This window comes from Hibiscus syriacus, unplaced genomic scaffold (assembly GCF_006381635.1).
Source record: "Hibiscus syriacus cultivar Baekdansim isolate YM2019G1 unplaced genomic scaffold, ASM638163v2 tig00110584_pilon, whole genome shotgun sequence".
In the NCBI taxonomy this organism is placed as follows: Eukaryota; Viridiplantae; Streptophyta; class Magnoliopsida; order Malvales; family Malvaceae; genus Hibiscus; species Hibiscus syriacus.
In genome coordinates this window covers 430,367-446,663 of record NW_024062792.1, presented here as the reverse complement: position 1 = coordinate 446,663, position 16,297 = coordinate 430,367, and positions in this window count along the sequence as shown.

Sequence of the window (16,297 nt, the reverse complement as noted above, 5' to 3'; positions counted from 1 at the left end):
TTTGATATTATCACAGGCTGAGTACATTAACAAAGTACTATCCAGGTTTAACACGCAAGATGCCAAACCAGTAAGTACACCTTTAGGTGTTTATTTTAGACTCTCTAAAGAATAGTCACCAAAGAAGGAGGAAGAACGTGCACACATGGTAAAGGTGTCGTATGCCTCAGCAATTGGAAGTCTAATGTATGCCATGGTTTGTACCAGACCAGATATTGCTCAGTGGGAGCTATTAGCAGGTACATGAATAATCTGGGCAAGGTACACTGGGAAGCAGTCAAATGGATCCTCAGATATTTGTGGGGTCTACAAACAAAGAACTTTGTTTCAAAGGTGGAGATATGATACTGACAGACTATATAGATGCTGACTTAGCAGAAATGTTGACATCAGAAGGAGCACTACAGGGTATGTCTATACTCTAGGAGAAACTGCAGTGAGTTGGGTTTCTCAACTACAGAAGATAGTTGCTCTCTCCACAACTGAAGCAGAATATGTCGCTGTTACGGAAGCCAACAAGGAGATGGTTTGGCTCCAAAGTTTCTTGGAAGAGTTAGGCAAGAAACAAGAAAACAATGTTTTGTATTGCGATAGTCAAAGTGTTATCCATCTAGCAAAGAATCAATCTTTTCATTCTAGGACGAAGCATATACAATTGAGATATCATTTTATCCGGTCTCTTCTGGAAGATGGGATTTTGAAACTTGAAAAGATTAGTGGAGCTCAAAATCCGGCAGACATGTTGACAAAGACGGTGACTACGGAAAAACTGAAGTTGTGTTCAACTTTAGTTGGCATGCTAGAATTAAAGACCAGAAATGCTGCTGCATTGATTGATGTGTGAAGACAGATTAAAATCAGTATTCAAGTGGGAGATTGTTGAATATTCAAGAGCCATCATTGTTGAAAATTAGTAGCAACCGACAGCTAAATTTGGTCCATGGTGGGCTGCCTAATTTTGCTGAAAAATGGGCAGCAATTGTTGAAATGTAATAGGGTTAATTACACTTTAGTCATTGCACTGTAGGGTATTTTCAAAGATTAGTCCTTAAGCTTCAATTATAAATATCCTAGCTCATTTAGCTTCAAAATCATCTCAAATTATTTATTTCTCCCAATACTATAGAGCTTTCTTGTGAGTAGTGACTGTTTTGTAAACACCTGTAAATTTTCTCTCTTAATAAAAGATCTGCAGCAGTCCGGAGACATAGGTACAATTGGTTGAACTCCGTTATCAATTCCGGGTATTATTTTTCCGCTTTTATTTCGCTTTCTCACTAATCTGGTTATTGGGAAATTACCCGTACTCGGTTTTATTTCCCAACAGTCTCCCTACAAGCATAACATCCAACTTGTTCCCTTGCATCTTTAATCAAAGGGAATAATCGAGGTAGAAGAATATGGTGGGGGTGAAAGGGGCTTCTCTCAACATGCATCGGCATCTCATTCATACATGATTCATGGATGAGAAATTCACAAGGAAGGCATACATACATATAAGATTGAGTAGTCAATATGAGCAGCTGATTGCATGCCACACACTTGAACTCCATTCCCTCCCATATTTCTTTCTCCAGCTGGGTCGTTAAAGAAATTATGCAGCGTTTGAGTTGATGAGGGTGGCAAAAATGGTGAATTGGGCGATGCTCCTCCTCAGCACGCTTGGCTATCTCATTTTCATCATTAAAAACAGCCATAGCGCATTTGAAATCAAGCTTCAGCATGCACCTGTTATTGATCAAACTAAACGCCAATCTTCTACATGCATCACACACAAATAGGTCCGTCATACTGAATCTAAGTGGATGGGGGTGAAAAGTATGTTTCTGGATTTAAGGCGGCAATTCAGCGCATGATTTGTGCATCCCAAATTCGTCACCATCTACACAAAAATAAGTCGGACCAACAATGATATCCAAGCACCCCACGCATGGCAGTATGTCGTTCTCCTTCGCCTCCATAAAGCTTAGCTTATACTTGTGGAGAAAATGTTGGAACTCCATTTTACAGGAATAATATTGAGAGGACGATCCATTTATTATTCCAAACCTAACTCAAAATTATGCTTTAACTACTGGAGAAGTTATTCTTTTATGTAGTGGCATCTTAATTGTCTGTTGAAGATGGTTTGGCATCTTAATTGTAGAGATGTTGAGCACCAAATGGTTAGAAAATGTTATAGAATATAAATATATATATATATTCAAACGGTCAACGTAATGAACCCTAATTATAAGACTAAAATTTATATAAACTACGTATTTAGTCATTCAACTATTTAATAAATTATGTTTTTCTTATCCAACTTTTTTTTCTAAAATCATATCAAAAGTTACATTTTAGTTATGTTTTAGCTAATTGCCGTTAAAAAGAATAGAAATATTCATATGACATTATTTAGTCACTCTTCTTTTTTGGTAATCCAACTATTTTTGCATAAATCAAGTGATCTCAATAGTAAATGAATTGTTGTTATTCCTTGAGGTCTCGAGTTCGAGCACTAGGAATATTAGGGGTTTGGACGTTTAATGTCAAATGGTTGAAAGATATCTTTGAACATATATTGTCTTATAATTACCCCATATTAATAAAAAAAAGTAATCTAACTATTTTTTAAAAGGCTTAATACACTTTTAGGTGCCTAAATTATATCTCAAATTGACTTTTGGTGTCTAAAGAATTTTTTGTTAAAAATAGGTGTTTATTGTTTTCTCCGTTACACTTTTAGGTGCCTAACATTAAAAAATTTATTAAGTGACATGTGTTACGTTTATATTTTTTATTTTTTTTTAAAAAAATATTATTTAAAATTTAAATTTTAGTCATTTACCGTTAAAAATAAAAATGTTGAGAGGATATTTTTTTATTTTTCTCAATGTTATGTGACACTATATTATGGCGGCACATTTATATCACTGTTATTTTTTAATTGTGAGTGACTAAAATAGAACTTTAGATATAATTTTGAAAAAAACATAATTGAGTGATCAAACATAATCAGAAAAATAGTTCAGTAACTAAATACTTAGTTTATCCTTAAATTTTAGATGAATAAACGCTAAATTTATACAAATTACTATATTAAAAGGCATAATATAAAAACAAATGTTCAAACTATAACATTTTCTCATTTTGGTGTCTAAACTACTTTTTTATCACTTCAGATGTCTAATATTACAAATGTTACTATTTTAAGTTATTCAGTCGTAATGATCGTTAAAATTTTTTGTGAATTGACATGTGTCATATTCATATAATTTTAGAAATTTTATTTAAAATAAAAAATTAAAATCGTATTTTAAAAAAAAACTTTTTTTAGATTTGAAAAAGCCCTAAAATTTTAAAATATATCATTCCAATATTAAAGTCATCATCGACTGTCACTGGTGTTCTTGCTAGGAATGTTAAAAAATACTCGATCCGACTGATCGACCCATTGACCCGTTGACTCAAACCCAAAAAATTGGGTATTCTCTAAAAAAAATATTCAACTGGGCCAGATACCCAATCCGTGATTTTTCCTGAGTATTTGGACTGGATTTGGGCTGAATTTTTTATAACCACGTACCCGACCGAACTTGGTAGTATTTACATATAAATATTTTTTTAGTTTTAAATTGTACTTTAATTTAGGTTTCTTAATATTTTACCTTAAAATTGAATATAAATTCCTAAATTTTTTATAGGTTTCTATTATATACTTTTATGTTTTAAATTTTTAAAAAAGTTTTTATTAATTTGTTAATATGATATTTGAAGGAAAAAATTGAGATCAATATTAATATTTTTAAAGTTTTCTTTTGGAAATAAACTTTAATATATAAATAATTATCTTTAAAACTAACTTTAAAACACTTATTTTGTGTATGGATTATATATTATGAAATTTTAAATTTTTTGCAATTCATATGTGATTTTTTTAAATTTTGAATTTAAAAATAATATATATGAATTATGTACTTGTGGCCTAAAAATACGGGTACCTGACTAACGGGTACTCGAACTTAATGGACCGAAACATATACTATGTCTACCCAGAGAACCGGTACTGTGGGTAGCCGATTTTGATCAACCCTAATTATCACAACTGTCGAACAATTATATCATCATCGATCGTCATCAATCTGTCGTCGTTCAACAACCCCAAATTAATTGTATCATTTATACGCTCAAACTTTTGCTCGACAAACACATCATTATTGCGCCCAAAACTTTGCTCAAATAGCATACTATTGTCGCTTCCCTCTCCGTTGTTTCTCCTCTTTATCGTTGCATCATTACACACTAATTTTGTGCATCATACATGCTTCCTCTCTTCAAAAACAACAAAATAATCTAATAAATTTAGGATTAGGGTTAGGGATTTATGAACCTAGAGGAATTGGGAAGATAATAAGAGAGATAATCGACAATAGAGGTTTGACAATAAGAGGGTAGTCGTTCGACGAGAGCAAAGGTGACCAACAATGGTTGGTATGGGATAAAAACATAGGACTTAGGGGGCGTTTGGTTCACGAAATGTAAGATTACCTTTGGGAATAACATTAATGGAATGTAACATTACTATGAGAATATTGTATTACCTTGGTTTATTTAGCAGGAATGTAAGATTACAGTGTTTGGTTGGAGGAATATAAGATTATTTGGATACATATTTTTACCAAATTATCCTTGTGATATATTTTTTTAAAGTTAAACTTTTATATTAATTTATAAAAATTTTAATGAAAATTCATAAAAATATTTTAATCGTTATACTATCTAACTTTTGAGAAGAAATTACATTTAATATATAATTAATATAATTAGTATGTTAAATTTATATTTTTAAATAATGTTTATAAGTATTATATTTATATATATAAAATATACTATAATATAAAAATAATATTATGGTAGTAAAATATTATTTAAATAATTACATTTTTACAATAACACTATTTTTTTCATCTCATAAAATTATAAATAGTAAAATATTGAATATTAAAAATATAAAATATTTTTAATTCTCAAAATTATTAATATTTTAGTAAATCAAACTCTTTGTATAATATTATTATTATTATTATAATTTTGAGTAAAGTATAAAAAATAAGAATTTAGAATGATCATTATAAAAAATATTCATTAGTCCAAAGATATTCTTGTCCAAAGTGGTTGGAATGTAAGATTACCTAAGAATTTGGAGGTAATGATGTTTCTACCATTTTAACCAAAAAATGTTATTATTGGGAAAAGAGTATTCTTGGTAATGTAAGATTCTGTGAATCAAACATGGAAATATAATTCCGGAAAAAAATATTCCTCTTGGTAATGTAACATTCGGCGAACCAAACGCACTCTTAGATTAAAAAATAGAATTTTTTAAATTAATAATATTTTAATTTTTTAAAAAATATAGCTTTCGGAACCGTCTTTCGGTTGGGCCCGAAATTGGGCTTCGACTTGGATAAAATAGATTAGGAGTCGTCACCGATCATTTATTTTAAAATAAATGGGTTGATCATTTACCCTATTTCTTACCTGATCTGCGTTGTACCAGAAACGTGTCGGGTTCTGGAGTCGGTTACGGTCAAGGAAGGATTATCACCCTTGAATCGCCCTTTCGGTACCAATTAATTTATCGGTTGTCTTAATTAATAAAATTAAAAAGTTTAAATTTAAATTTAAAAATATGATCCAAATTACTTACCCTTGATTGGTTGGAGTTCTTCTAAAAAAGTAAAAAAATGTTAGAAAATATAATAATAAACAAATGTTAGATAAATAAAAAAAATAAAGTTAATAAAATAAAAGGAAATAAATAATAAAAATAAAAATATTTTCAAAAACCTATATAATATATATTCTTAAAAATATTTTAAAAACTATATATTATATTTATTTCTAAAATATTTTAAAAACTATATAATATATATACTTTTAAAAACTATATATTATATTTATTTTTAAAATATTTTAAAAACTATATAATATATATTTTTAAAAATATTTTAAAAATTATATATTATATTTATTTTTAAAATGTTTTAGAAACTATATAATATATATTTTCAAAAATGTTTTAAAAACTATATATTATATTTATTTTCAAAATGTTTTAAAAACTGTATAATATATATATATTTTTCAACGTTTTAAAAGTTATATATTATATTTATTTTCAAAATATTTTAAAAACTATATAATATATATATTTTTCAAACATGTTTTCAAAACTATATATTATATATATATGTTTTTTTAAAAATGTTTTTAAACTATATAACATATATATGTATATATATAAAAAATGGGACGAAAATGAGTGTCTACAGCTGCCCCTCTTTGTCCTTTTTTGTAGAACGAAAAATAGGACAAAGATAAAAAGACACTAATTTTCGTTTGGTGGAGTTGAAGAATAACTCCCTGTCGAATTAAGTTGCAGATGGCTCCTCCGTCGTGAAGTCGAGTTCACCTTGAAATGATATAGAATTGAAGTCGTAGTTCGAGATTTGAATCGGGATACAGCTTCTTGCTGCCCAATTGTAGTCAACCTCGGTCTTCTTCTCGGTTTAAAGACCTTGGTTTAAAAAATTCGACTGAAAAATAATTCTTTGACTCCACCATGTCGTTGATAGGCCTTTGAACTCGAAAGTCTTCATTGACATATAGCTTTTCTCGACTTAAGCTATGCTGCCGGAAAACAACTTTTTTGTCATTGAGGCACGGTTAACTCGGGTCTTCTTTTTAACTTGAAAACCTTGATTGTAACTAGACACTAGTGTGATTGAGGTGTCATCGAGCTGAATGAAATCGAATTTGATAAATTTATTAACAGATAACCTTTCTTACCTTGAGCTATGCTGTAAATTTGGTTTGCCTCTGAGCTGAACGTAATCGAACCCGGAGGTCTTCAGTTAGCATATAACCTTCCTCAACTTAAGCTATGCTACAAATGATGTGCCGTTGAGCTGAGTGTAGTCGAACTCAAAGGTCTTTTGTTGGCAGACAACCCTTTTAGACTTAAGTTGTGCTGCAAATGATATGCCTTAGAGCTTAGCGTAGTTGAACTCGAAGGTCTTTGGTGACATATAACCCTTTTAGCCTTGAGCTATACTGTAAATGATATGCCCTCGAAGCTGAGTGTGATCGAACTCGGGGGTCTTTGGCAGATAGCCTTTCTCGACTTAAGCTATGTTGCAAATGATGTACCGTTGAGCTGAGCGTAGTCGAACTCAAAGGCCTTTTGTTGGTAGACAACCCTTCTAGACTTAAGTTGTGCTGCAAATGATATGCCTTGGAGCTGAGCGTAGTCGAACTCAAAGGTCTTTGGTGACAGATAACCCTTCTAGCCTTGAGTTATGTTGTAAATGATATGCCCTTGAAGTTGAGTGTAATCGAACTCGAGGGTCTTTTGGCAGATAGCCCTTCTCGACTTAAGCTATGCTGCAAATGATGTGCCTTAGAGCTGAGCGTAGTCGAACTCAAAGGTCTTTGGTTGGTAGATAACCCTTCTTGACTTAAGTTATGCTGCAAATGATGTGCCCTCGAAACTGAATGTAATCGAACTCGGGGGTCTTTGGTAGATAGCCCTTCTCGACTTAGGCTATGCTGCAAATGATGTGCCTTGGAGCTGAGCGTAGTCGAACTCAAAGGTTTTTGGTTGGCAGATAACCCTTCTCGATTTAAGTTATGCTGCAAATGGTGTGCCCTCGAAGCTGAGTGTAGTCGAACTCAAAGGTTTTTGGTTGGCAGATAACCCTTCTTGATTTAAGCTATGCTGCAAATGATGTGCCCTCGAAGCTGAGTGTAATCGAACTCGAGGGTCTTTGGCAGATAGCCCTTCTCAACTTAATTTATGCTACAAATGATGTGCCTTGGAGCTGAGCGTAGTTGAACTCAAAGGTCTTTGGTTACAGATAACCCTTCTAGCCTTGAGTTATGCTGTAAATGATGTGCCCTCGAAGTTGAGTGTAATCGAACTCGAGGGTCTTTTGGTAGATAGCCCTTCTCGACTTAAGCTATGCTGTAAATGATGTGCCTTAGAGCTGAGCGTAGTCGAACTCAAAGGTCTTCTAGTTGACGGATAACCCTTCTAGCCTTGAGTTATACTACAAATGATATGCCCTCGGAGCTGAGTGTAATCGAACTCGGGGGTCTTTGGCAGATAGCCCTTCTCGACTTAAGCTATGCTGCAAATGATGTGCCTTGGAGCTGAGCGTAGTCAAACTCGAAGGTCTTTTGGTCACAGATAACCCTTATAGCCTTGAGTTATGCTGTAAATGATGTCTTAAAAAAATGGCTTCTCTTCACAGGTCTAAGCCGGTCATAGTTCTTCAGGTGGTTCCTCTGAGCGAGTCTGAACCAAATGAGATGATCTTTGAATGACTCCCCTTTTATGGGAAAGCCCACTGATGAATTCTGTCAGCCAAATATCTTTCGTTGTGGAATTAAAATCTGGCTTGAAGATATTAACTTGAAATATGTTGTTTGTTGTTAAGTTGAGCCGAACTGGATTTGTTCTGAACTGGTTCTCGAACTCATTTGAAGTTGACTTTAATATCTGTAGATATGTCAAGTCGGTCACCACTGAGCTAAGCAACCACCATCGTTATTTAAAGGCGCTTGAGAATCGAGTATCCTTCATCCTGAAGTCAAAACTTGACTCTAAAAGCTACAAAAAATGTGTATGCTAAAATGATGAATGTGATGCACCTAAGTATGTCTAAGATGCATGCAATATGAATGAATTATGTGTTATCTCCTGGATGGAGTCTCGCGCTTTGTTTGTCAATCAAGTCCTTAGAATCGATCGTGCCCCACTATCTTCTCGAGCTTTGGCTTTACAGACCTTTCAAATCTGAGACTACTTTGTTTGAAAATGTTTTTCTCCTTTTTCTTGTTTTAGGAGAAAAAATGTTGTAAAATATTGTTGGCAATTGACTCAAATTGTAAACGTGAGTTCAAAGAATATCAAAGGAATCAAGAGCTCTTTTAATGCTTTCAGAGTTACAAATTTTTGACAAATGTTCAAATGGATGAGTTGGCTTTAGGTTGGCCTCCTTTCTAAGGGCTTGGCATTTTAATTAGATGCGGACAAAATGACGCAACTAGCATGATTAATTACTAGACCTTTTATTTCGATCCTCTGAAATCTTTTGTTTGTTCAAGCTTTGTAGGCTCCTCTAATAAAGGCAATGCAAAAAATATTGGTCTAAAAATGAAATTCTTGAGTGCTCGTGTGTAGTTGACTATAACAGGTGTTTCTTAACTCCCTTAGTCCATCATTACCAAAAATTTATTGCTTAGATAAATTTGATTTAATTTGCCGTTATTTGGCTAGCTGAATCCATAAAGTCGGGGCGTTTAACCAATTGCTTTAGAGGGACAACTTAACATTATAATCAGTTTTATCAAGTTCACTGAAGGGTTCATCTCATCACAAAGTCTTCGACCGGACAATAGCAGTAGAGCAAACACCGAATTGCCAAGTGTTCAAGCAATGTCATGGTTTGAATGTAATCTACTCATAAGGCCAGGGCTTTCAAGTTTCCTCTATAACCAATTGCCTTAGTGGAATAGCTCAGCTTTACGGATTTAATTTCTTAAGATTGTCAAGAAGAAACTGTTATAGTCTAGGTGTTTGCTGGAAGTCAAAAATTTCATCGTTAGAGTTCAATTTTCAAACAACTGAACTAAACTAGATTCACTTACTTGACTATTCAATCTGTAAAGATCATGATCATAACTGAACGTCTTAAATGAAAAGCATAGTAATTGTCATATGCAAATGATGCCCCATGTTGTCCGCACCTTATAAAAGGAAAAGGTTGTATTGGTTAATTATAAGAGCAAGGTACGGTGTTTGAGGGTATATTCTGGGTAAGGTCAAGGTCCTTGTTTTAAAACATGTTACTTTGTCAAAGATCCGTAACTTTGAACCATTCACAGAGTTTCTTAATTCAAATGATATTCAAAGAATTGTAAGTTTGCAAATGTGATTCATTGCTCGTCATCATTAAAGTAACATAAATTTATTTAAATGTTTTTACAAAAACTTGAAAAAGTGGAAAAAAAATAAGTTCAAACAGAATGCCTCGAATGATGATATGATATTTCTCACTTGGATGCCCCTAAGTTGTTAAAGTCGATCCAGTTATGGTTACGCATCTTCTGTATGACTCTTTTGAATGCGTAACAGTTCTCAATTGTGTGCCCTGGGACACCGCCATGATATTCACAATGTGCATTCTCATCATACCACTTGGGGTATGGGGGCTTCATGGGCTCCACCGGGTATGGTGACACTACATGGGTGTTAAGAAGTTGATGGTAAAGCTCTTTGTAGGTCATGGGAATAGGGTCAAAATGTTCTCTTTCCCTTCTTGGTTCTCCGGAATCTTGTTTAGAAGTACCTAACGGTATAACTGCAGTTGATTTTGGTTTGGTGATCGTAATACCTTTACTGGCATGGTTGATATTGTTAATCTCTCCATCCCGCTCTCGCATAGGAGGTTTCCTACTGGCCTCCCCATCATTAATTTTGAATTACTTTATGGCCGACTCAATCATTTCTCCGGCCATAACCAAGTCTGAAAAGCTTCCTGATGTGATCGCAACTAGGTGCCCGAAGTATGGAGCCTTCAGGGTCTACACAAAGAGTTTTCGGGTTTCCTTTTCATCTAACTGTGGATGAACTTGCACAGTCAAATCCCTCCATTTTTGTGCGTACTACCTGAAACTTTCATTATGCTTCTTTTCCATGCTTTGTAGCATAACTCGATCTGGCCTTATGTCATTGACATGCCTGTATTGTTCCAGAAATGACTTGGCCAGGTCCTTCCAGGTCTTGATATTTGACCGACTTAGCTAGTTGTACCACCGAATGGCTGAGCCCGACAGACTCTCAGGAGTTGGTTGTTTCCTCCATATCCTGTCACCTTTCGGTAGAACATGGTGATGTGAGCGGATGGACAATTGTTCCCGTCAAACTTCTCGAATTTCGAGGACTTAAATTTCGGAGGAAGAACCAAGTCCGGGACTAGACTAAGTTTCGCTGTATCGATTTCATGGTAGTCATGGTCTCCTTTGACTACCTTTATTTGGTCCTCTAATTGTTTGATTTTTTCCTCCAGCTTCTTCGCTTTGTCATCTTCGTCCAAATCAAGTACATGATAATAACCTGGATTGTTCTTAGGGTTAAATACAGAGGACGAGGGCTTCGCTTTTGCAGCAGATGAGTCCCCTCGAAGTTCTGGTAAGATTTCATGTGAGATAACCACTTGCGGGGTAGGTTGTATAGTTACCCCTTCCAGTGAACCTGCCCCAGATGCACTAGTCTGTTGTTAGCCAACTAACTTGGAAACAATCTGATCGACCAAAGACTCTTGGTTCTTCATGATTGTTTCCAGAGTATTTCGAATGTTCTGGTTTATCTTGTCTTCTAGCTCTTTCTGTAGTTTCAACATATTCTCCTCGATTTGTGTAATTCTGGCTTCTATCCTATTCTTCTTCAAACGGGTGTTATGCGGATGGGGTGTGTCCGACACTTGAGACGGTGTATCCAGTATTTGTTCCTTTTGATGTGACATGTATATGTTAGTTAATGTGAATGCAAAGAAAATGCAAAATGTCTAAATGCATGATGCATGAAATGTCCGAGGCATTGATCCAAAAATGTGCCTGTTATTCTGAATAACCCTTATTGGTGACAAAAGTGTTACGTCTGAAGAGACAGAAAACTTTTTGATGGTATAGATCCCGCATAACTTCTGACAAGTTGATTGGTCTTCTGCCTTTTTTCCTCGGTTGAATATCCCGTCGAACCATTCTGGTTCCTTTGGCTAAACTTGTGCAGATGACGAGCTGCTTGCCCAAACAAGGTCTCGAAGGACTGTATCTCCGGCTTTCACTATATGTCGAGCCTGTTCCAAACGAAAGTGCCATCGGAGCCCTCCACCCGAAGTTTATCGACTTGTTTCTAGAATTTATCCATAATGGTCTCCAGCTTAGCTAGGGTTTCTTCATCTTGTTCTCGTAATTTTCGAAAGGACTCTCCGGGTGAGTAACATTTTCCTCGTCTTGCCCCTACAACCTTTTCCTCCGAGTGTTCTTTGACCACGGCTGGGCTTCTGAGCATTTTATCTCTTTGTATTATAATCCCTTTGTCCATTAATGCAGATTATTCATGTTTAACAAACACATTTTTGGTGGATTAACACCTCGTTTTAAATGAAGCGAATGATGAAAACAAAACGAAATAGAACAAAAAATAAAAGGGGTTAGTGAGGTAAATCAAAATAAAAAAAATGAAAAAAATCCAACCCCATATGATAATCTACCCAAACATGCTTAATATTTCTACACAGACATGATTTCTAACCCGCATGCTAATTTCAAACAAATCCTAACCGCATATTTGTCTAGTTCACATGCTTTGAACAGAAAATAAAGCAGGAAACAAAGCATCCTAGGGTTTGGAATGAGGTATTGGGGTGGGCTCTAATTCCCTGTACTCTCCCGGTTTAGGTTCTAAAAAGGGTACTTGAATTCTCCTTGCCGGTGCCCCTTGGGCTTATCAGACCCTCAGTCCTAAGCCCTTCACAGGCTTGTGTGGACTAAGTTAAACTCGAGAGGACACATTCCCTTATGCCCGCACGGTGAATAAATTCACACGAAGGACATAAGGTATATGAATCCCGAAGGCTACTTGCTAGGCATATGCGGTGAATAAATTCACACGAATGCATCGCTTTCACCCCCACTTAAGACGGGTTCGGAACTCGGGTTTAGAGCTTAGAGATGACAATTTTGAAAAAAAATCTGAAATCATTAAAAAACGTCAGTACAACTATTTATTTAAAAAAAATAATCAAAGATAAATAATTGGAATCGAATAAATAAATTAAAATTAAAATTTAACATTTTCGCATAAAAAGACAACCGAAAATTAATTTCAGCCTGACTCACTTACCTGACCCCAGTGGAGTCGCCAAGCTGTCGGAACCGTCTTTCGGTTGGGCCCGGAATTGGGCTTCGACTTGGATAAAATGGATTAGGAGTCGTCACCGATTATTTATTTTAAAACAAATGGGTTGATCGGATACCCTATTTCTTACCTGATCTGCATTGTACCAGAAACATGTCGGGTTCGGGATTCGGTTACGGTCAAGGAATGATTAGCACCCTTGAACCGCCCTTTCGGTACCAATTAATTTATCGGTTGTCTTAATTGCGAAAATTAAAAAGTTTAAATTTAAATTTAAAAATCCGATCCAAATTACTTACCCTTGATTGGTTGGAGTTCTTCTAAAAAAGTAAAAAAATGTTAGAAAATATAATAATAAACAAATGTTAGATAAAAAAAAGTTAATAAAATAAAAGGAAATAAATAATAATAATAATAATAATAATAATATTTTCAAAAACCTATATAATATATATTCTTAAAAATATTTTAAAAACTATATATTATATTTATTTCTAAAATATTTTAAAAACTATATAATATATATACTTTTAAAAATATTTTAAAAATTATATAATATATTTATTTTTAAAATGTTTTAAAAACTATATAATATATATTTTTAAAAATATTTTAAAAATTATATATTATATTTATTTTTAAAATGTTTTAGAAACTATATAATATATATTTTCAAAAATATTTTAAAAACTATATATTATATTTATTTTCAAAATGTTTTAAAAACTGTATAATATATAAATATATATATATATATTTTCAACGTTTTAAAAGTTATATATTATATTTATTTTCAAAATGTTTTAAAAACTATATAATATATATATTTTTCAAACATGTTTTTAAAACTATATATTATATATATGTTTTTTTAAAAATGTTTTTAAACTATATAACATATATATGTATATATATAAAAAAATGGGACGAAAATGAGTGTCTACAATAGAAAAATGCGATACTTGTCATTTGATGAAAATTCTTAACTATCATTATAGCTAAACACTTAAAATAATAATATTTGTAATGTTAGATATTTATATTAATAAAAAAATAATAAGAGACTTAGATAAATATATATATAATTCATACACTTATTTTTTATATTAAATGTATTAAAAATAAAAATAAATATTTATCATCCTAACGAAATGAAGCTGAACCAAAGACCTTGAAATTTGTCATCCGAAGACAAGTGCAACAAAGAACAAAGAAACTAAGGTGGTGTTTGTTTTCACTGTGCAAGCTCTTCAAATCACTTATGTCTGCGTTGAGCATAGGGCTGTAAATGAGACGAGACAGATCGCGAGCTACTCGAGATCGACTCGATCTTGGCTCGATAAATACTCGGATGGAATGGACTCGACTCGAGCTCGAACTCGACTCGAGTTCTTAACGAGCCGAAACGAGCTACTCGATACTCGACTCGAAAAACTCGTGAGCAGCTCGAAAAAATATTATATTATATTTTTGATTTTTTAAAATTACATTATTAAAAATATATTAAAAATACATTATTGATGAATAAAATATTCTTGAATTGAAAATGATTAAAAATTATTTTTTTATTTATTTTAAATTAATAAAAAAAATATTTATCTAATGAAAAATATTTAATATATTTCTAATGATAATATTTTAAATAACTAATTTTTAAAATTGTTGTTGTATTTTCAAGTTTCGGGTTCAAATATCATAAATATTAAGGGTTTAAGCATTTAATATCAATATACTATATTGTACTTACCTCATAAATCGGTACCAAGTCTATTAATTAATGTATTTGTAATGAACCTTAAACCCTAAATCCTAAACCCTAAATCCGATTATGTGATAGAGATTAAATTATGCACATGAAGGTAACATACAAATTATGCAAAATGATGTTATGCGACTCCTAAATAAATCATTCACGTACTTATACATAAACATATCAACATGCAAAATAAAATATACACAACTTGTTGATTAAGACATGATTTTATCATATCTTAATGATGATTATCGACACCGTCATTGCTTTCAAACACTGACTCACCAACACAATATTTCAAGAGCTGACTTGACAACATAATGTAAACGGAGATTTGATGTACAAATACAACTAAAACGATGGGATCATATTTTATCATACCCTAGTCAAGAGGTTAACATCAATATCATACAATCACCATCGGTGTCAAAATATTCGTATTTTACTCTTCTTTATTCTCATGGAAATATTTTCTTTGAAATTCACTCAAAATCGATGAAAATTCATTTAAAATTTTGATATACTAATATTTCGATCCATTCTAACGATTGTCCAACAATACTAATTTTGATAATTTCAAATTTTTAAGACTCGGTTCATTATTATCCTACTTTGGTTCATCTTTGTTATCTCCCGAATAATATATATTGATATCTAAGTGAAGAGAGAGGGAAAAGAAGAAGAAGCTTGTTATTCAGCTCATCAAGTAAAGAAGAAGAAGAAGAAGAAGAGCAAGGGGAAAGAGGGATCATTTACATAATTTCAGGTCAAAACCCCTCAAAAACCTCTTGAAGCTAAATAGCTATGGTGGAAAATCCAAATACAGCCGAGCCAAGTAGGGAAAAATTAAACGTGGTGAGCTCCACGAAAAAAATATAGTTACTAAACACATGGAAACCATCATTTGCTTCAAAACCTTGATCCTCCGAGCTATTGAATATAATTGCAGGTCACTGGTTATTGTTTCTCTCTTTAAGGTTTGAGGGAAAAAACACCAACAAATATAAACTATATAAAATCATTACTGATCCAAAAAAAATATGTAAAAATCTTGTTTTGCAGTTGTTCATATCAGATGAACTTAAGCAAAGTCAGTTGTAGGCATTTCACGAGATCCTTCACTGTCATCGAAAACTTAGCTTCCATCTGCAGACGACGAGTCGACGATAATAAGTTAATTACCATGGAATATTCGAGGTTTAAGTCAAGGGTTTTAACCTGTAAATCGTACAATACCTGAGCAACAATGGTTATGTCAAGAGTGGCTTGTCCGAAAGGCAATACATTGGTATTGAGCACAGAGAGATGAAGCTTTTCGACTTCGTTTAGGGGGATGCCAGTTGGTCATGTGAGTTGATATCCCACATCGGTGGTGTTTGGGGAATAAGGGGTAAAGTGTGTGTATAAAAGGGGATGAGTTTCAGCAAATAAAAATTAACTCGTTTTCGAGCTTGAAATGAGCTTGAATCGAGCTTGAAACGAGCTTGAATCGAGCTTGAAACGAGCTTGAATCGAGCTTAAAATCGAGCTTAAAATCGAGCTTTTTAATCGAGCTTCTCAATCGAGCTTGCATC